Consider the following 20409-nt stretch of genomic DNA (forward strand, 5'->3'; position numbering starts at 1 on the left):
GGTATAAGAGCATATTTTTACTCTCGCGCGAGGGCGAGTGTTTTGAAAGTAATGTACATAGACATAAGCTAGTAATGAAAGCGGAGTAACTCAAATGCCTACGACCATACCATGTTGAATGCACCGGTTCTCGTCCGATCACCGAAGTTAAGCAACATTGGGCCTGGTTAGTACATGGATGGGAGACCGCCTGGGAACACCAGGTGTTGTAGGCTTTTATTTAAAGCAAAAGTAATTCTTTTACTTTTATGCGCTAAGAGTTATTGCTGTTTAAAGTTCGGTGATGTCAAAAAGTTAAGCCTAATCGAGCGTGGTGCAAAAATTTTCAATGGGTCAAATTTTGGCCAAAACAAAAGAAAAGCGAAAAATTTCTTTTGCAGTATCAATTTTGCGTACAATCAGCTGCTGATAGAACAAAAATAATGGAGATAACTTTTGGGGTCTTTGAGTTATAGCCTTTTGAATTTCGGTGATGTCAAAAAAATAAGCCCAATCGAGCCTGGTGAATTGCGCGAACGGCCATAACTTGCCCAAAAATTTTAAAATTTCCAAATTTTATTATTTGGATCACAAGATCATAGTCAAATCTTGGGGGACTGAGAAAATGAACCAATTTCGTCGGTCCAACACAAAGTTATAAGCTTTTGAAATCTCGGTGATACCAAAAAGTTAAGCCTAATCGAGCGTGGTGCAAAAAATGAAATTTTCAAAATTTTTGTTTTTTTTCGTTCAAAGTTCATTTTTTTCATCTTGTTTCATAAATTTGAGCTCAGGACAATTCCAACGAGCCCAAAACGACGTTTTTAGCTCAAGTGTACGTGGAGTAATCATCAGTTAAAAATTTGGGGGGACCCGAATTTCGGCCATTTTGGACAAAAATCGGCCTAAAAGCTAACTTTTAAGTTAGTGCAATTTTCTTTCTTGCATTTTTCAAGAGAATTGGGCTGCCCGCCGCTGTCACAGAGTGCATTCAAAGAAAACTTATCAAATAGATTTGAATACTTACCTTTTTAATAAGTTAATCACAACATTTAGGCTAAAAGCAACTGACAGTATCCTGGCTGGTATTCAATCATATGCCACTTACAGTGGATGTGCGGCTATCATGCCATAGATGGTCATTCAAGGCACCTTGTACAAGCTCCATAGGTTTTGAACAGCTGATTTGGCCATAAAACACATTGGGCCAAAAAAATTCCAAACAATGTCAATTTTCAGTATTTTGTTTGAAATGCATAAATTATAACGTGAGCGTGCAAAATTTTACATGGTATAAGAGCATATTTTTACTCTCGCGCGAGGGCGAGTGTTTTAAAAGTAATGTACATAGACCTAAGCTAGTAAGGATATAAATGAAAGCGGAGTAACTCAAATGCCTACGACCATACCATGTTGAATGCACCGGTTCTCATCCGATCACCGAAGTTAAGCAACATTGGGCCTGGTTAGTACTTGGATGGGAGACCGCCTGGGAACACCAGGTGTTGTAGGCTTTTATTTAAAGCAAAAGTAATTCTTTTACTTTTATGCGCTAAGAGTTATTGCTGTTTAAAGTTCGGTGATGTCAAAAAGTTAAGCCTAATCGAGCGTGGTGCAAAAATTTTCAATGGGTCAAATTTTGGCCAAAACAAAAGAAAACCGAAAAATTTCTTTTGCAGTATCAATTTTGTGTACAATCAGCTGCTGATAGGTCAAAAATAATGGAGATAACTTTTGGGGTCTTTGAGTTATAGCCTTTTGAATTTCGGTGATGTCAAAAAAATAAGCCCAATCGAGCCTGGTGAATTGCGCGAACGGCCATAACTTGCCCAAAAATTTTAAAATTTCCAAATTTTATTATTTGGATCACAAGATCATAGTCAAATCTTGGGGGACTGAGAAAATGAACCAATTTCGTCGGTCCAACACAAAGTTATAAGCTTTTGAAATCTCGGTTATACCAAAAAGTTAAGCCTAATCGAGCGTGGTGCAAAAAATGAAATTTTCAAAATTTTTGTTTTTTTTTTCGTTCAAAGTTCATTTTGTTTCAGCTTGTTTCATAAATTTGAGCTCAGGACAATTCCAACGAGCCCAAAACGACGTTTGTAGCTCAAGTGTACGTGGAGTAATCATCAGTTGAAAATTTGGGGGGACCCGAATTTCGGCCATTTTGGACGAAAATCGGCCTAAAAGCTAACTTTTAAGTTATGCAATTTTTTTCTTGCATTTTTCAAGAGAATTGGGCTGCCCTCCGCTGTCGCAGAGTGCATTCAAAGAAAACTTATCAAATAGATTTGAATACTTACCTATTTAATAAGTTTATCACAACAATTAGGCTAAAAGCAACTGACAGTATCCTGGCTGGTATTCAATCATATGCCACTTACAGTGGATGTGCGGCTATCATGCCATAGATGGTCATTCAAGGCACCTTGTACACGCTCCATAGGTTTTGACCAGCTGATTTGGCCATAAAACACATTGGGCCAAAAAAATTCCAAACAATGTCAATTTTCAGTATTTTGTTTGAAATGCATAAATTATAACGTGAGCGTGCAAAATTTTACATGGTATAAGAGCATATTTTTACTCTCGCGCGAGGGCGAGTGTTTTAAAAGTAATGTACATAGACATAAGCTAATAAGGATATAAATGAAAGCGGAGTAACTCAAATGCCTACGACCATACCATGTTGAATGCACCGGTTCTCGTCCGATCACCGAAGTTAAGCAACATTGGGCCTGGTTAGTACTTGGATGGGAGACCGCCTGGGAACACCAGGTGTTGTAGGCTTTTATTTAAAGCAAAAGTAATTCTTTTACTTTTATGCGCTAAGAGTTATTGCTGTTTAAAGTTCGGTGATGTCAAAAAGTTAAGCCTAATCGAGCGTGGTGCAAAAATTTTCAATGGGTCAAATTTTGGCCAAAACAAAATAAAACCGAAAAATTTCTTTTGCAGTATCAATTTTGTGTACAATCAGCTGCTGATAGGTCAAAAATGCTGGAGATAAATTTTGGGGTCTTTGAGTTATAGCCTTTTGAATTTCGGTGATGTCAAAAAAATAAGCCCAATCGAGCCTGGTGAATTGCGCGAACGGCCATAACTTATCCAAAAATTTTAAAATTTCCAAATTTTATTATTTGGATCACAAGATCATACTCAAATCTTGGGGGACTGAGAAAATGAACCAATTTCGTCGGTCCAACACAAAGTTATGAGCTTTTGAAATCTCGGTGATACCAAAAAGCTAAGCCTAATCGAGCGTGGTGCAAAAAATGAAATTTTCAAAAATTTTTGATTTTTTTTTCGTTCAAAGTTCATTTTTTTCATCTTGTTTCATAAATTTGAGCTCAGGACAATTCCAACGAGCCCAAAACGACGTTTGTAGCTCAAGTGTACGTGGAGTAATCATCAGTTGAAAATTTGGGGGGACCCGAATTTCGGCCATTTTGGACGAAAATCGGCCTAAAAGCTAACTTTCAAGTTAGTGCAATTTTCTTTCTTGCATTTTTCAAGAGAATTGGGCTGCCCGCCGATGTCACAGAGTGCATTCAAAGAAAACTTATCAAATAGATTTGAATACTTACCTATTTAATAAGTTAATCACAACATTTAGGCTAAAAGCAACTGACAGTATCCTGGCTGGTATTCAATCATATGCCACTTACAGTGGATGTGCGGCTATTATGCCATAGATGGTCATTCAAGGCACCTTGTACACGCTCATTAGGTTTTGACCAGCTGATTTGGCCATAAAACACATTGGGCCAAAAAAATTCCAAACAATGTCAATTTTCAGTATTTTGTTTGAAATGCATAAATTATAACGTGAGCGTGCAAAATTTTACATGGTATCAGAGCATATTTTTACTCTCGCGCGAGGGCCAGTGTTTTAAAAGTAATGTACATAGACATAAGCTAGTAAGGATATAAATGAAAGCGGAGTAACTCAAATGCCTACGACCATACCATGTTGAATGCACCGGTTCTCGTCCGATCACCGAAGTTAAGCAACATTGGGCCTGGTTAGTACTTGGATGGGAGACCGGCTGGGAACACCAGGTGTTGTAGGCTTTTATTTAAAGCAAAAGTAATTCTTTTACTTTTATGCGCTAAGCGTTATTGCTGTTTAAAGTTCGGTGATGTCAAAAAGTTAAGCCTAATCGAGCGTGGTGCAAAAATTTTCAATGGGTCAAATTTTGGCCAAAACAAAAGAAAACCGAAAAATTTCTTTTGCAGTATCAATTTTGTGTACAATCAGCTGCTGATAGGTCAAAAATAATGGAGATAACTTTTGGGGTCTTTGAGTTATAGCCTTTTGAATTTCGGTGATGTCAAAAAAATAAGCCCAATCGAGCCTGGTGAATTGAATTGCGCGAACGGCCATAACTTGCCCAAAAATTTTAAAATTTCCAAATTTTATTATTTGGATCACAAGATCATAGTCAAATCTTGGGGGACTGAGAAAATGAACCAATTTCGTCGGTCCAACACAAAGTTATAAGCTTTTGAAATCTCGGTGATACCAAAAAGTTAAGCCTAATCGAGCGTGGTGCAAAAAATGAAATTTTCAAAATTTTTGTTTTTTTTTCGTTCAAAGTTCATTTTTTTCATCTTGTTTTATAAATTTGAGCTCAGGAAAATTCCAACGAGCCCAAAACGACGTTTGTAGCTCAAGTGTACGTGGAGTAATCATCAGTTGAAAATTTGGGGGAACCCGAATTTCGGCCATTTTGGACGAAAATCGGCCTAAAAGCTAACTTTTAAGTTAGTGCAATTTTTTTCTTGCATTTTTCAAGAGAATTGGGCTGCCCTCCGCTGTCGCAGAGTGCATTCAAAGAAAACTTATCAAAAAGATTTGAATTCTTAACTATTTAATAAGTTTATCACAACAATTAGGCTAAAAGCAACTGACAGTATCCTGGCTGGTATTCAATCATATGCCACTTACAGTGGATGTGCGGCTATCATGCCATAGATGGTCATTCAAGGCACCTTGTACACGCTCCATAGGTTTTGAACAGCTGATTTGGCCATAAAACACATTGGGCCAAAAAAAATTCCAAACAATGTCAATTTTCAGTATTTTGTTTGAAATGCATAAATTATAACGTGAGCGTGCAAAATTTTACATGGTATAAGAGCATATTTTTACTCTCGCGCGAGGGCGAGTGTTTTAAAAGTAAGGTACATAGACATAAGCTAGTAAGGATATAAATGAAAGCGGAGTAACTCAAATGCCTACGACCATACCATGTTGAATGCACCGGTTCTCGTCCGATCACCGAAGTTAAGCAACATTGGGCCTGGTTAGTACTTGGATGGGAGACCGCCTGGGAACACCAGGTGTTGTAGGCTTTTATTTAAAGCAAAAGTAATTCTTTTACTTTTATGCGCTAAGAGTTATTGCTGTTTAAAGTTCGGTGATGTCAAAAAGTTAAGCCTAATCGAGCTTGGTGCAAAAATTTTCAATGGGTCAAATTTTGGCCAAAACAAAAGAAAACCGAAAAATTTCTTTTGCAGTATCAATTTTGTGTACAATTAGCTGCTGATAGGTCAAAAATAATGGAGATAACTTTTGGGGTCTTTGAGTTATAGCCTTTTGAATTTCGGTGATGTCAAAAAAAAAGCCCAATCGAGCCTGGTGAATTGCGCGAATGGCCATAACTTGCCCAAAATTTTTAAAATTTCCAAATTTTATTATTTGGATCACAAGATCATAGTCAAATCTTGGGGGACTGAGAAAATGAACCAATTTCGTCGGTCCAACACAAAGTTATAAGCTTTTGAAATCTCGGTGATACCAAAAACTTAAGCCTAATCGAGCGTGGTGCAAAAAATGAAATTTTCAAAATTTTTGATTTTTTTCCTTCAAAGTTCATTTTTTTCATCTTGTTTCATAAATTTGAGCTCAGGAAAATTCGAACGAGCCCAAAACGACGTTTGTAGCTCAAGTGTACGTGGAGTAATCATCAGTTAAAAATTTGGGGGGACCCGAATTTCGGCCATTTTGGACGAAAATCGGCCTAAAAGCTAACTTTTAAGTAAGTGCAATTTTTTTCTTGCATCTTTCAAGAGAATTGGGCTGCCCTCCGCTGTCGCAGAGTGCATTCAAAGAAAACTTATCAAATAGATTTGAATACTTACCTAATTAATAAGTTTATCACAACAATTAGGCTAAAAGCAACTGACAGTATCCTGGCTGGTATTCAATCATATGCCACTTACAGTGGATGTGCGGCTATCATGCCATAGATGGTCATTCAAGGCACCTTGTACACGCTCCATAGGTTTCGACCAGCTGATTTGGCCATAAAACACATTGGGCCAAAAAAATTCCAAACAATGTCAATTTTCAGTATTTTGTTTGAAATGCATAAATTATAACGTGAGCGTGCAAAATTTTACATGGTATAAGAGCATATTTTTACTCTCGCGCGAGGGCGAGTGTTTTAAAAGTAATGTACATAGACATAAGCTAGTAAGGATATACATGAAAGCGGAGTAACTCAAATGCCTACGACCATACCATGTTGAATGCACCGGATCTCGTCCGATCACCGAAGTTAAGCAACATTGGGCCTGGTTAGTACTTGGATGGGAGACCGCCTGGGAACACCAGGTGTTGTAGGCTTTTATTTAAAGCAAAAGTAATTCTTTTACTTTTATGCGCTAAGAGTTATTGCTGTTTAAAGTTCGGTGATGTCAAAAAGTTAAGCCTAATCGAGCGTGGTGCAAAAATTTTCAATGGGTCAAATTTTGGCCAAAACAAAAGAAAACCGAAAATTTTCTTTAGCAGTATCAATTTTGTGTACAATCAGCTGCTGATAGGTCAAAAATAATGGAGATAACTTTTGGGGTCTTTGAGTTATAGCCTTTTGAATTTCGGTGATGTCAAAAAAATAAGCCCAATCGAGCCTGGTGAATTGCGCGAACGGCCATAACTTGCCCAAAAATTTTAAAATTTCCAAATTTTATTATTTGGATCACAAGATCATAGTCAAATCTTGGGGGACTGAGAAAATGAACCAATTTCGTCGGTCCAACACAAAGTTATAAGCTTTTGAAATCTCGGTGATACCAAAAAGTTAAGCCTAATCGAGCGTGGTGCAAAAAATGATATTTTCAAAACTTTTGTTTTTTTTTCGTTCAAAGTTCATTTTTTTCATCTTGTTTCATAAATTTGAGCTCAGGACAATTCCAACGAGCCCAAAACGACGTTTGTAGCTCAAGTGTACGTGGAGTAATCATCAGTTGAAAATTTGGGGGGACCCGAATTTCGGCCATTTTGGACGAAAATCGGCCTAAAAGCTAACTTTTAAGAGTGCATTCTGTCGCAGAGTGCATTCAAAGAAAACTTATCAAATATATTTGAATACTTACCAATTTAATAAGTTTATCACAACAATTAGGCTAAAAGCAACTAACAGTATCCTGGCTGGTATTCAATCATATGCCACTTACAGTGGATGTGCGGCTATCATGCCATAGATGGTCATTCAAGGCACCTTGTACACGCTCCATAGGTTTTGACCAGCTGATTTGGCCATAAAATACATTGGGCCAAAAAAATTCCAAACAATGTCAATTTTCAGTATTTTGTTTGAAATGCATAAATTATAACGTGAGCGTGCAAAATTTTACATGGTATAAGAGCATATTTTTACTCTCGCGCGAGGGCGAGTGTTTTAAAAGAAAGGTACATAGACATAAGCTACTAAGGATATAAATGAAAGCGGAGTAACTCAAATGCCTACGACCATACCATGTTGAATGCACCGGTTCTCGTCCGATCACCGAAGTTAAGCAACATTGGGCCTGGTTAGTACTTGGATGGGAGACCGCCTGGGAACACCAGGTGTTGTAGGCTTTTATTTAAAGCAAAAGTAATTCTTTTACTTTTATGCGCTAAGAGTTATTGCTGTTTAAAGTTCGGTGATGTCAAAAAGTTAAGCCTAATCGAGCGTGGTGCAAAAATTTTCAATGGGTCAAATTTTGGCCAAAACAAAAGAAAACCGAAAAATTTCTTTTGCAGTATCAATTTTTTGTACAATCAGCTGCTGATAGGTCAAAAATAATGGAGATAACTTTTGGGGTCTTTGAGTTATAGCCTTTTGAATTTCGGTGATGTCAAAAAAGTAAGCCCAATCGAGCCTGGTGAATTGAATTGCGCGAACGGCCATAACTTGCCCAAAAATTTTAAAATTTCCAAATTTTATTATTTGGATCACAAGATCATAGTCAAATCTTGGGGGACTGAGAAAATGAACCAATTTCGTCGGCCCAACACAAAGTTATACGCTTTTGAAATCTCGGTGATACCAAAAAGTTAAGCCTAATCGAGAGTGGTGCAAAAAATGAAATTTTCAAAATTTTTGTTTTTTTTTCGTTCAAAGTTCATTTTTTTCATCTTGTTTCATAAATTTGAGCTCAGGAAATGGGTCAATGGGTCAAATTTTGGCCAAAACAAAAGAAAACCGAAAAATTTCTTTTGCAGTATCAATTTTGTGTACAATCAGCTGCTGATAGGTCAAAAATAATGGAGATAACTTTTGGGGTCTTTGAGTTATAGCCTTTTGAATTTCGGCGATGTCAAAAAAATAAGCCCAATCGAGCCTGGTGAATGGCGCGAACGGCCATAACTTGCCCAAAAATTTTAAAATTTCCAAATTTTATTATTTGGATCACAAGATCATAGTCGAATCTTGGGGGACTGAGAAAATGAACCAATTTCGTCGGTCCAACACAAAGTTATAAGCTTTTGAAATCTCGGTGATACCAAAAAGTTAAGCCTTATCGAGCGTGGCGCAAAAAATGAAATTTTCAAAATTTTTGATTTTTTTCGTTCAAAGTTCATTTTTTTCATCTTGTTTCATAAATTTGAGCTCAGGAAATGGGTCAATGGGTCAAATTTTGGCCAAAACAAAAGAAAACCGAAAAATTTCTTTTGCAGTATCAATTTTGTGTACAATCAGCTGCTGATAGGTCAAAAATAATGGAGATAACTTTTGGGGTCTTTGAGTTATAGCCTTTTGAATTTCGGTGATGTCAAAAAAATAAGCCCAATCGAGCCTGGTGAATGGCGCGAACGGCCATAACTTGCCCAAAAATTTTAAAATTTCCAAATTTTATTATTTGGATCACAAGATCATAGTCGAATCTTGGGGGACTGAGAAAATGAACCAATTTCGTCGGTCCAACACAAAGTTATAAGCTTTTGAAATCTCGGTGATACCAAAAAGTTAAGCCTAATCGAGCGTGGCGCAAAAAATGAAATTTTCAAAATTTTTGATTTTTTTCAATCAAAGTTCATTTTTTTTCATCTTGTTTCATAAATTTGAGCTCAGGACAATTCCAACGAGCCCAAAACGACGTTTGTAGCTCAAGTGTACGTGGAGTAATCATCAGTTGAAAATTTGGGGGGACCCGAATTTCGGCCATTTTGGACGAAAATCGGCCTAAAAGCTAACTTTTAACTTAGTGCAATTTTTTTTCTTGCATTTTTCAAGAGAATTGGGCTGCCCTCCGCTGTCGCAGAGTGCATTCAAAGAAAACTTATCAAATAGATTTGAATACTTACCTATTTAATAAATTTATCACAACAATTAGGCTAAAAGCAACTGACAGTATCCTAGCTGGTGTTCAATCATATGCCACTTACAGTGGATGTGCGCCTATCAAGCCATAGATGGTCATTCAAGGCACCTTGTACACGTTCCATAGGTTTTGACCAGCTGATTTGGCCATAAAACACATTGGGCCAAAAAAATTCCAAACAATGTCAATTTTCAGTATTTTGTTTGAAATGCATAAATTATAACGTGAGCATGCAAAATTTTACATGGTATAAGAGCATATTTTTACTCTCGCGCGAGGGCGAGTGTTTTAAAAGTAATGTACATAGACATAAGCTAGTAAGGATATAAATGAAAGCGGAGTAACTCAAATGCCTACGACCATACCATGTTGAATGCACCGGTTCTCGTCCGATCACCGAAGTTAAGCAACATTGGGCCTGGTTAGTACTTGGATGGGAGACCGCCTGGGAACACCAGGTGTTGTAGGCTTTTATTTAAAGCAAAAGTAATTCTTTTACTTTTATGCGCTAAGAGTTATTGCTGTTTAAATTTCGGTGATGTCAAAAAGTTAAGCCTAATCGAGCGTGGTGCAAAAATTTTCAATGGGTCAAATTTTGGCCAAAACAAAAGAAAACCGAAAAATTTCTTTTGCAGTATCAATTTTGTAACTAATCAGCTGCTGATAGGTCAAAAATAATGGAGATAACTTTTGGGGTCTTTGAGTTATAGCCTTTTGAATTTCGGTGATGTCAAAAAAATAAGCCCAATCGAGCCTGGTGAATGGCGCGAACGGCCATAACTTGCCCAAAAATTTTAAAATTTCCAAATTTTATTATTTGGATCACAAGATCATAGTCGAATCTTGGGGGACTGAGAAAATGAACCAATTTCGTCGGTCCAACACAAAGTTATAAGCTTTTGAAATCTCGGTGATACCAAAAAGTTAAGCCTAATCGAGCGTGGCGCAAAAAATGAAATTTTCAAAATTTTTGATTTTTTTCAATCAAAGTTCATTTTTTTCATCTTGTTTCATAAATTTGAGCTCAGGAAAATTCCAACGAGCCCAAAACGACGTTTGTAGCTCAAGTGTACGTGGAGTAATCATCAGTTGAAAATTTGGGGGGACCCGAATTTCGGCCATTTTGGACGAAAATCGGCCTAAAAGCTAACTTTTAACTTAGTGCAATTTTTTTTCTTGCATTTTTCAAGAGAATTGGGCTGCCCTCCGCTGTCGCAGAGTGCATTCAAAGAAAACTTATCAAATAGATTTGAATACTTACCTATTTAATAAGTTTATCACAACAATTAGGCTAAAAGCAACTGACAGTATCCTGGCTGGTATTCAATCATATGCCACTTACAGTGGATGTGCGGCTATCATGCCATAGATGGTCATTCAAGGCACCTTGTACCCGCTCCATAGGTTTTGACCAGCTGATTTGGCCATAAAACACATTGGGCCAAAAAAATTCCAAACAATGTCAATTTTCAGTATTTTGTTTGAAATGCATAAATTATAACGTGAGCATGCAAAATTTTACATGGTATAAGAGCATATTTTTACTCTCGCGCGAGGGCGAGTGTTTTAAAAGTAATGTACATAGACATAAGCTAGTAAGGATATAAATGAAAGCGGAGTAACTCAAATGCCTACGACCATACCATGTTGAATGCACCGGTTCTCGTCCGATCACCGAAGTTAAGCAACATTGGGCCTGGTTAGTACTTGGATGGGAGACCGCCTGGGAACACCAGGTGTTGTAGGCTTTTATTTAAAGCAAAAGTAATTCTTTTACTTTTATGCGCTAAGAGTTATTGCTGTTTAAAGTTCGGTGATGTCAAAAAGTTAAGCCTAATCGAGCGTGGTGCAAAAATTTTCAATGGGTCAAATTTTGGCCAAAACAAAAGAAAACCGAAAAATTTCTTTTGCAGTATCAATTTTGTAACTAATCAGCTGCTGATAGGTCAAAAATAATGGAGATAACTTTTGGGGTCTTTGAGTTATAGCCTTTTGAATTTCGGTGATGTCAAAAAAATAAGCCCAATCGAGCCTGGTGAATGGCGCGAACGGCCATAACTTGCCCAAAAATTTTAAAATTTCCAAATTTTATTATTTGGATCACAAGATCATAGTCGAATCTTGGGGGACTGAGAAAATGAACCAATTTCGTCGGTCCAACACAAAGTTATAAGCTTTTGAAATCTCGGTGATACCAAAAACTTAAGCCTAATCGAGCGTGGTGCAAAAAATGAAATTTTCAAAATTTTTGATTTTTTTCCTTCAAAGTTCATTTTTTTCATCTTGTTTAATAAATTTGAGCTCAGGAAAATTCGAACGAGCCCAAAACGACGTTTGTAGCTCAAGTGTACGTGGAGTAATCATCAGTTAAAAATTTGGGGGGACCCGAATTTCGGCCATTTTGGACGAAAATCGGCCTAAAAGCTAACTTTTAAGTAGTGCAATTTTTTTTCTTGCATTTTTCAAGAGAATTGGGCTGCCCTCCGCTGTCGCAGAGTGCATTCAAAGAAAACTTATCAAATAGATTTGAATACTTACCTATTTAATAAGTTTATCACAACAATTAGGCTAAAAGCAACTGACAGTATCCTGGCTGGTATTCAATCATATGCCACTTACAGTGGATGTGCGGCTATCATGCCATAGATGGTCATTTAAGGCACCTTGTACACGCTCCATAGGTTTTGACCAGCTGATTTGGCCATAAAACACATTGGGCCAAAAAAATTCCAAACAATGTCAATTTTCAGTATTTTGTTTGAAATGCATAAATTATACGTGAGCATGCAAAATTTTACATGGTATAAGAGCATATTTTTACTCTCGCGCGAGGGCGAGTGTTTTAAAAGTAATGTACTTAGACATAAGCTAGTAAGGATATAAATGAAAGCGGAGTAACTCAAATGCCTACGACCATACCATGTTGAATGCACCGGTTCTCGTCCGATCACCGAAGTTAAGCAACATTGGGCCTGGTTAGTACTTGGATGGGAGACCGCCTGGGAACACCAGGTGTTGTAGGCTTTTATTTAAAGCAAAAGTAATTCTTTTACTTTTATGCGCTAAGAGTTATTGCTGTTTAAAGTTCGGTGATGTCAAAAAGTTAAGCCTAATCGAGCGTGGTGCAAAAATTTTCAATGGGTCAAATTTTGGCCAAAACAAAAGAAAACCAAGAAATTTCTTTTGCAGTATCAATTTTGTGTACAATCAGCTGCTGATAGGTGAAAAATAATGGAGATAACTTTTGGGGTCTTTGAGTTATAGCCTTTTGAATTTCGGTGATGTCAAAAAAATAGGCCCAATCGAGCCTGGTGAATTGCGCGAACGGCCATAACTTGCCCAAAAATTTTAAAATTTCCAAATTTTATTATTTGGATCACAAGATCATAGTCAAATCTTGGGGGACTGAGAAACTTAACCAATTTCGTCGGTCCAACACAAAGTTATAAGCTTTTGAAATCTCGGTGATACCAAAAAGTTAAGCCTAATCGAGCGTGGTGCAAAAAATGAAATTTTCAAAATTTTTGTTTTTTGTCGTCAAAGTTCATTTTTTTCATCTTGTTTCATAAATTTGAGCTCAGGACAATTCCAACGAGCTCAAAACGACGTTTGTAGCTCAAGTGTACGTGGAGTAATCATCAGTTGAAAATTTGGGGGGACCCGAATTTCGGCCAATTTGGACGAAAATCGGCCTAAAAGCTAACTTTTAAGTTAGTGCAATTTTTTTTCTTGCATTTTTCAATAGAATTGGGCTGCCCTCCGCTGTCGCAGAGTGCATTCAAAGAAAACTTATCAAATAGATATGAAAACTTACCTATTTAATAAGTTAATCACAACAATTAGGCTAAAAGTAACTGACAGTATCCTGGCTGGTATTCAATCATATGCCACTTACAGTGGATGTGCGGCTATCATGCCATAGATGGTCATTCAAGGCACCTTGTACACGCTCCATAGGTTTTGACCAGCTGATTTGGCCATAAAACACATTGGGCCAAAAAAATTCCAAACAATGTCAATTTTCAGTATTTTGTTTGAAATGCATAAATTATAACGTGAGCGTGCAAAATTTTACATGGTATAAGAGCATATTTTTACTCTCGCGCGAGGGCGAGTGTTTTAAAAGTAATGTACATAGACATAAGCTAGTAAGGATATAAATGAAAGCGGAGTAACTCAAATGCCTACGACCATACCATGTTGAATGCACCGGTTCTCGTCCGATCACCGAAGTTAAGCAACATTGGGCCTGGTTAGTACTTGGATGGGAGACTGCCTGGGAACACCAGGTGTTGTAGGCTTTTATTTAAAGCAAAAGTAAATCTTTTACTTTTATGCGCTAAGAGTTATTGCTGTTTAAAGTTCGGTGATGTCAAAAAGTTAAGCCTAATCGAGCGTGGTGCAAAAATTTTCAATGGGTCAAATTTTGGCCAAAACAAAAGAAAACCAAAAAATTTCTTTTGCAGTATCAATTTTGTGTACAATCAGCTGCTGATAGGTGAAAAATAATGGAGATAACTTTTGGGGTCTTTGAGTTATAGCCTTTTGAATTTCGGTGATGTCAAAAAAATAGGCCCAATCGAGCCTGGTGAATTGCGCGAACGGCCATAACTTGCCCAAAAATTTTAAAATTTCCAAATTTTATTATTTGGATCACAAGATCATAGTCAAATCTTGGGGGACTGAGAAAATGAACCAATTTCGTCGGTCCAACACAAAGTTATAAGCTTTTGAAATCTCGGTGATACCAAAAAGTTAAGCCTAATCGAGCGTGGTGCAAAAAATGAAATTTTCAAAATTTTTGTTTTTTGTCGTCAAAGTTCATTTTTTTCATCTTGTTTCATAAATTTGAGCTCAGGACAATTCCAACGAGCTCAAAACGACGTTTGTAGCTCAAGTGTATGTGGAGTAATCATCAGTTGAAAATTTGGGGGGACCCGAATTTCGGCCAATTTGGACGAAAATCGGCCTAAAAGCTAACTTTTCAGTTAGTGCAATTTTTTTTCTTGCATTTTTCAATAGAATTGGGCTGCCCTCCGCTGTCGCAGAGTGCATTCAAAGAAAACTTATCAAATAGATATGAAAACTTACCTATTTAATAAGTTAATCACAACAATTAGGCTAAAAGTAACTGACAGTATCCTGGCTGGTGTTCAATCATATGCCACTTACAGTGGATGTGCGGCTATCATGCCATAGATGGTCATTCAAGGCACCTTGTACACGCTCCATAGGTTTTGACCAGCTGATTTGGCCATAAAACACATTGGGCCAAAAAAATTCCAAACAATGTCAATTTTCAGTATTTTGTTTGAAATGCATAAATTATAACGTGAGCGTGCAAAATTTTACATGGTATAAGAGCATATTTTTACTCTCGCGCGAGGGCGAGTGTTTTAAAAGTAATGTACATAGACATAAGCTAGTAAGGATATAAATGAAAGCGGAGTAACTCAAATGCCTACGACCATACCATGTTGAATGCACCGGTTCTCGTCCGATCACCGAAGTTAAGCAACATTGGGCCTGGTTAGTACTTGGATGGGAGACCGCCTGGGAACACCAGGTGTTGTAGGCTTTTATTTAAAGCAAAATTAAATCTTTTACTTTTATGCGCTAAGAGTTATTGCTGTTTAAACTTCGGTGATGTCAAAAAGTTAAGCCTAATCGAGCGTGGTGCAAAAATTTTCAATGGGTCAAATTTTGGCCAAAACAAAAGAAAACCGAAAAATTTCTTTTGCAGTATCAATTTTGTGTACAATCAGCTGCTGATAGGTGAAAAATAATGGAGATAACTTTTGGGGTCTTTGAGTTATAGCCTTTTGAATTTCGGTGATGTCAAAAAAATAGGCCCAATCGAGCCTGGTGAATTGCGCGAACGGCCATAACTTGCCCAAAAATTTTAAAATTTCCAAATTTTATTATTTGGATCACAAGATCATAGTCAAATCTTGGGGGACTGAGAAAATGAACCAATTTCGTCGGTCCAACACAAAGTTATAAGCTTTTGAAATCTCGGTGATACCAAAAAGTTAAGCCTAATCGAGCGTGGTGCAAAAAATGAAATTTTCAAAATTTTTGTTTTTTTGTCGTCAAAGTTCATTTTTTTCATCTTGTTTCATAAATTTGAGCTCAGGACAATTCCAACGAGCTCAAAACGACGTTTGTAGCTCAAGTGTACGTGGAGTAATCATCAGTTGAAAATTTGGGGGGACCCGAATTTCGGCCAATTTGGACGAAAATCGGCCTAAAAGCTAACTTTTAAGTTAGTGCAATTTTTTTTCTTGCATTTTTCAATAGAATTGGGCTGCCCTCCGCTGTCGCAGAGTGCATTCAAAGAAAACTTATCAAATAGATATGAAAACTTACCTATTTAATAAGTTAATCACAACAATTAGGCTAAAAGTAACTGACAGTATCCTGGCTGGTATTCAATCATATGCCACTTACAGTGGATGTGCGCCTATCATGCCATAGATGGTCATTCAAGGCACCTTGTACACGCTCCATAGGTTTTGACCAGCTGATTTGGCCATAAAACACATTGGGCCAAAAAAATTCCAAACAATGTCAATTTTCAGTATTTTGTTTGAAATGCATAAATTATAACGTGAGCGTGCAAAATTTTACATGGTATAAGAGCATAATTTTACTCTCGCGCGAGGGCGAGTGTTTTAAAAGTAATGTACATAGACATAAGCTAGTAAGGATATAAATGAAAGCGGAGTAACTCAAATGCCTACGACCATACCATGTTGAATGCACCGGTTCTCGTCCGATCACCGAAGTTAAGCAACATTGGGCCTGGTTAGTACTTGGATGGGAGACCGCCTGGGAACACAAGGTGTTGTAGGCTTTTATTTAAAGCAAAAGTAATTCTTTTACTTTTATGCGCTAAGAGTTATTGCTGTTTAAAGCTCGGTGATGTCAAAAAGTTAAGCCTAATCGAGCGTGGTGCAAAAATTTTCAATGGGTCAAATTTTGGCCAAAACAAAAGAAAACCGAAAAATTTCTTTTGCAGTATCAATTTTGTGTACAATCAGCTGCTGATAGGTCAAAAATAATGGAGATAACTTCTGGGGTCTTTGAGTTATAGCCTTTTGAATTTCGGTGATGTCAAAAAAATAAGCCCAATCGAGCTTGGTGAATTGCGCGAACGGCCATAACTTGCCCAAAAATTTTAAAATTTCCAAATTTTATTATTTGGATCACAAGATCATAGTCAAATCTTGGGGGACTGAGAAAATGAACCAATTTCGTCGGTCCAACACAAAGTTATAAGCTTTTGAAATCTCGGTGATACCAAAAAGTTAAGCCGAATCGAGCGTGGTGCAAAAAATGAAATTTTCAAAATTTTTGTTTTTTTTTTGTTCAAAGTTCATTTTTTTCATCTTGTTTCATAAATTTGAGCTCAGGACAATTCCAACGAGCCCAAAACGACGTTTGTAGCTCAAGTGTACGTGGAGTAATCATCAGTTAAAAATTTGGGGGGACCCGAATTTCGGCCATTTTGGACGAAAATCGGCCTAAAAGCTAACTTTTATGTTAGTGCAATTTTTTTTCTTGCATTTTTCAAGAGAATTGGTCTGCCCTCCGCTGTCGCAGAGTGCATTCAAAGAAAACTTATCAAATAGATATGAATACTTACCTATTTAATAAGTTAATCACAACAATTAGGCTAAAAGCAACTGCAGTATCATGGCTGGTATTCAATCATATGCCACTTACAGTGGATGTGCGGCTATCATGCCATAGATGGTCATTTAAGGCACCTTGTACACGCTCCATAGGTTTTGACCAGCTGATTTGGCCATAAAACACATTGGGCCAAAAAAATTCCAAACAATGTCAATTTTCAGTATTTTGTTTGAAATGCATAAATTATAACGTGAGCGTGCAAAAATTTACATGGTATAAGAGCATATTTTTACTCTCGCGCGAGGGCGAGTGTTTTAAAAGTAATGTACATAGACATAAGCTAGTAAGGATATAAATGAAAGCGGAGTAACTCAAATGCCTACGACCATACCATGTTGAATGCACCGGTTCTCGTCCGATCACCGAAGTTAAGCAACAATGGGCCTGGTTAGTACTTGGATGGGAGACCGCCTGGGAACACCAGGTGTTGTAGGCTTTTATTTAAAGCAAAAGTAATTCTTTTACTTTTATGCGCTAAGAGTTATTGGTGTTTAAAGTTCGGTGATGTCAAAAAGTTAAGCCTAATCGAGCGTGGTGCAAAAATTTTCAATGGGTCAAATTTTGGCCAACACAAAAGAATTTTGTGTACAATCAGCTGCTGATAGGTGAAAAATAATGGAGATAACTTTTGGGGTCTTTGAGTTATAGCCTTTTGAATTTCGGTGATGTCAAAAAAATAGGCCCAATCGAGCCTGGTGAATTGCGCGAACGGCCATAACTTGCCCAAAAATTTTAAAATTTCCAAATTTTATTATTTGGATCACAAGATCATAGTCACATCTTGGGTGACTGAGAAAATGAACCAATTTCGTCGGTCCAACACAAAGTTATAAGCTTTTGAAATCTCGGTGATACCAAAAAGTTAAGCCTAATCGAGCGTGGTGCAAAAAATGAAATTTTCAAAATTTTTGTTTTTTTTCGTCAAAGTTCATTTTTTTCATCTTGTTTCATAAATTTGAGCTCAGGACAATTCCAACGAGCCCAAAACGACGTTTGTAGCTCAAGTGTACGTGGAGTAATCATCAGTTAAAAATTTGGGGGGACCCGAATTTCGGCCATTTTGGACGAAAATCGGCCTAAAAGCTAACTTTTAAGTAAGTGCAATTTTTTTTCTTGCATTTTTCAAGAGAATTGAGCTGCCCTCCGCTGTCGCAGAGTGCATTCAAAGAAAACTTATCAAATAGATATGAATACTTACCTATTTAATAAGTTAATCACAACAATTAGGCTAAAAGCAACTGACAGTATCCTGGCTGGTATTCAATCATATGCCACTTACAGTGGATGTGCGGCTATCATGCCATAGATGGTCATTCAAGGCACCTTGTACAAGCTCCATAGGTTTTGACCAGCTGATTTGGCCATAAAACACATTGGGCCAAAAAAATTCCAAACAATGTCAATTTTCAGTATTTTGTTTGAAATGCATAAATTATACCGGAACTTGCAAAAATTTACATGGTATAAGAGCATATTTTTACTCTCGCGCGAGGGCGAGTGTTTTAAAAGTAATGTACATAGACATAAGCTAGTAAGGATATAAATGAAAGCGGAGTAACTCAAATGCCTACGACCCTACCATGTTGAATGCACCGGTTCTCGTCCGATCACCGAAGTTAAGCAACATTGGGCCTGGTTAGTACTTGGATGGGAGACCGCCTGGGAACACCAGGTGTTGTAGGCTTTTATTTAAAGCAAAAGTAATTCTTTTACTTTTATGCGCTAAGAGTTATTGCTGTTTAAAGTTCGGTGATGTCGAAAAGTTAAGCCTAATCGAGCGTGGTGCAAAAATTTTCAATGGGTCAAATTTTGGCCAAAACAAAAGAAAACCGAAAAATTTCTTTTGCAGTATCAATTTTGTGAACAATCAGCTGCTGATAGGTCAAAAATAATGGAGATAACTTTTGGGGTCTTTGAGTTATAGCCTTTTGAATTTCGGTGATGTCAAAAAAATAAGCCCAATCGAGCCTGGTGAATTGCGCGAACGGCCATAACTTGCCCAAAAATTTTAAAATTTCCAAAGTTTATTATTTGGATCACAAGATCATAGTCAAATCTTGGGGGACTGAGAAAATGAACCAATTTTGTCGTTCCAATACAAAGTTATAAGCTTTTGAAACCTCGGTGATACCAAAAAGTTAAGCCTAATCGAGCGTGGTGCAAAAAATGAAATTTTCAAAATTTTTGTTTTTTTTTTGTTCAAAGTTCATTTTTTTCATCTTGTTTCATAAATTTGAGCTCAGGACAATTCCAACGACTCCAAAACGACGTTTGTAGCTCAAGTGTACGTGGAGTAATCATCAGTTGAAAATTTGGGGGGACCCGAATTTCGGCCATTTTGGAGAAAATCGGCCTAAAAGCTAACTTTTCAGTTAGTGCAATTTTTTTCTTGCATTTTTCAAGAGAATTGGGCTGCCCTCCGCTGTCGCAGAGTGCATTCAAAGAAAACATATCAAATAGATTTGAATACTTACCTATTTAATAAGTTTATCACAACAATTAGGCTAAAAGCAACTGACAGTATCCTGGCTGGTATTCAATCATATGCCACTTACAGTGGATGTGCGGCTATCATGCCATAGATGGTCATTCAAGGCACCTTGTACACGCTCCATAGGTTTTGACCAGCTGATTTGGCCATAAAACACATTGGGCCAAAAAAATTCCAAACAATGTCAATTTTCAGTATTTTGTTTGAAATGCATAAATTATAACGTGAGCGTGCAAAAATTTACATGGTATAAGAGCATATTTTTACTCTCGCGCGAGGGCGAGTGTTTTAAAAGTAATGTACATAGACATAAGCTAGTAAGGATATAAATGAAAGCGGAGTAACTCAAATGCCTACGACCCTACCATGTTGAATGCACCGGTTCTCGTCCGATCACCGAAGTTAAGCAACATTGGGCCTGGTTAGTACTTGGATGGGAGACCGCCTGGGAACGCCAGGTGTTGTAGGCTTTTATTTAAAGCAAAAGTAATTCTTTTACTTTTATGCGCTAAGAGTTATTGCTGTTTAAAGTTCGGTGATGTCGAAAAGTTAAGCCTAATCGAGCGTGGTGCAAAAATTTTCAATGGGTCAAATTTTGGCCAAAACAAAAGAAAACCGAAAAATTTCTTTTGCAGTATCAATTT

At 37.2% G+C, this 20409-nt stretch overlaps 16 non-coding genes across 16 annotated transcripts; all 16 read left to right on the top strand.

Moving 5' to 3' along the window:
* The first annotated feature begins 96 nt into the window (after positions 1–96).
* On the top strand, positions 97–215 carry LOC134849057 (5S ribosomal RNA). Its single transcript, XR_010163100.1, has one exon. It is a non-coding gene; the product is annotated as a 5S ribosomal RNA (ribosomal RNA).
* A 1159-nt stretch (positions 216–1374) lies between these two features.
* LOC134848918 (5S ribosomal RNA) lies at positions 1375–1493 on the top strand. Its single transcript, XR_010162969.1, has one exon. It is a non-coding gene; the product is annotated as a 5S ribosomal RNA (ribosomal RNA).
* Positions 1494–2653: 1160 nt separating this feature from the next.
* LOC134849854 (5S ribosomal RNA) lies at positions 2654–2772 on the top strand. The gene has a single exon (XR_010163841.1). It is a non-coding gene; the product is annotated as a 5S ribosomal RNA (ribosomal RNA).
* A 1162-nt stretch (positions 2773–3934) lies between these two features.
* On the top strand, positions 3935–4053 carry LOC134848952 (5S ribosomal RNA). The gene has a single exon (XR_010163001.1). It is a non-coding gene; the product is annotated as a 5S ribosomal RNA (ribosomal RNA).
* A 1165-nt stretch (positions 4054–5218) lies between these two features.
* Positions 5219–5337, top strand: LOC134849855 (5S ribosomal RNA). Its single transcript, XR_010163842.1, has one exon. It is a non-coding gene; the product is annotated as a 5S ribosomal RNA (ribosomal RNA).
* Positions 5338–6494: 1157 nt separating this feature from the next.
* On the top strand, positions 6495–6613 carry LOC134849080 (5S ribosomal RNA). Its single transcript, XR_010163122.1, has one exon. It is a non-coding gene; the product is annotated as a 5S ribosomal RNA (ribosomal RNA).
* A 1117-nt stretch (positions 6614–7730) lies between these two features.
* On the top strand, positions 7731–7849 carry LOC134849856 (5S ribosomal RNA). The gene has a single exon (XR_010163843.1). It is a non-coding gene; the product is annotated as a 5S ribosomal RNA (ribosomal RNA).
* Positions 7850–9927: 2078 nt separating this feature from the next.
* LOC134849857 (5S ribosomal RNA) lies at positions 9928–10046 on the top strand. Its single transcript, XR_010163844.1, has one exon. It is a non-coding gene; the product is annotated as a 5S ribosomal RNA (ribosomal RNA).
* A 1159-nt stretch (positions 10047–11205) lies between these two features.
* On the top strand, positions 11206–11324 carry LOC134849858 (5S ribosomal RNA). The gene has a single exon (XR_010163845.1). It is a non-coding gene; the product is annotated as a 5S ribosomal RNA (ribosomal RNA).
* A 1157-nt stretch (positions 11325–12481) lies between these two features.
* Positions 12482–12600, top strand: LOC134849859 (5S ribosomal RNA). Its single transcript, XR_010163846.1, has one exon. It is a non-coding gene; the product is annotated as a 5S ribosomal RNA (ribosomal RNA).
* Positions 12601–13758: 1158 nt separating this feature from the next.
* On the top strand, positions 13759–13877 carry LOC134848995 (5S ribosomal RNA). Its single transcript, XR_010163041.1, has one exon. It is a non-coding gene; the product is annotated as a 5S ribosomal RNA (ribosomal RNA).
* A 1158-nt stretch (positions 13878–15035) lies between these two features.
* Positions 15036–15154, top strand: LOC134849860 (5S ribosomal RNA). Its single transcript, XR_010163847.1, has one exon. It is a non-coding gene; the product is annotated as a 5S ribosomal RNA (ribosomal RNA).
* Positions 15155–16313: 1159 nt separating this feature from the next.
* LOC134849133 (5S ribosomal RNA) lies at positions 16314–16432 on the top strand. Its single transcript, XR_010163173.1, has one exon. It is a non-coding gene; the product is annotated as a 5S ribosomal RNA (ribosomal RNA).
* A 1159-nt stretch (positions 16433–17591) lies between these two features.
* Positions 17592–17710, top strand: LOC134850220 (5S ribosomal RNA). Its single transcript, XR_010164190.1, has one exon. It is a non-coding gene; the product is annotated as a 5S ribosomal RNA (ribosomal RNA).
* Positions 17711–18839: 1129 nt separating this feature from the next.
* On the top strand, positions 18840–18958 carry LOC134849022 (5S ribosomal RNA). Its single transcript, XR_010163067.1, has one exon. It is a non-coding gene; the product is annotated as a 5S ribosomal RNA (ribosomal RNA).
* A 1158-nt stretch (positions 18959–20116) lies between these two features.
* Positions 20117–20235, top strand: LOC134849105 (5S ribosomal RNA). Its single transcript, XR_010163145.1, has one exon. It is a non-coding gene; the product is annotated as a 5S ribosomal RNA (ribosomal RNA).
* Positions 20236–20409: the final 174 nt, after the last annotated feature.

This window comes from Symsagittifera roscoffensis, chromosome 6 (assembly GCF_963678635.1).
Source record: "Symsagittifera roscoffensis chromosome 6, txSymRosc1.1, whole genome shotgun sequence".
Taxonomy (NCBI): Eukaryota; Metazoa; Xenacoelomorpha; order Acoela; family Convolutidae; genus Symsagittifera; species Symsagittifera roscoffensis.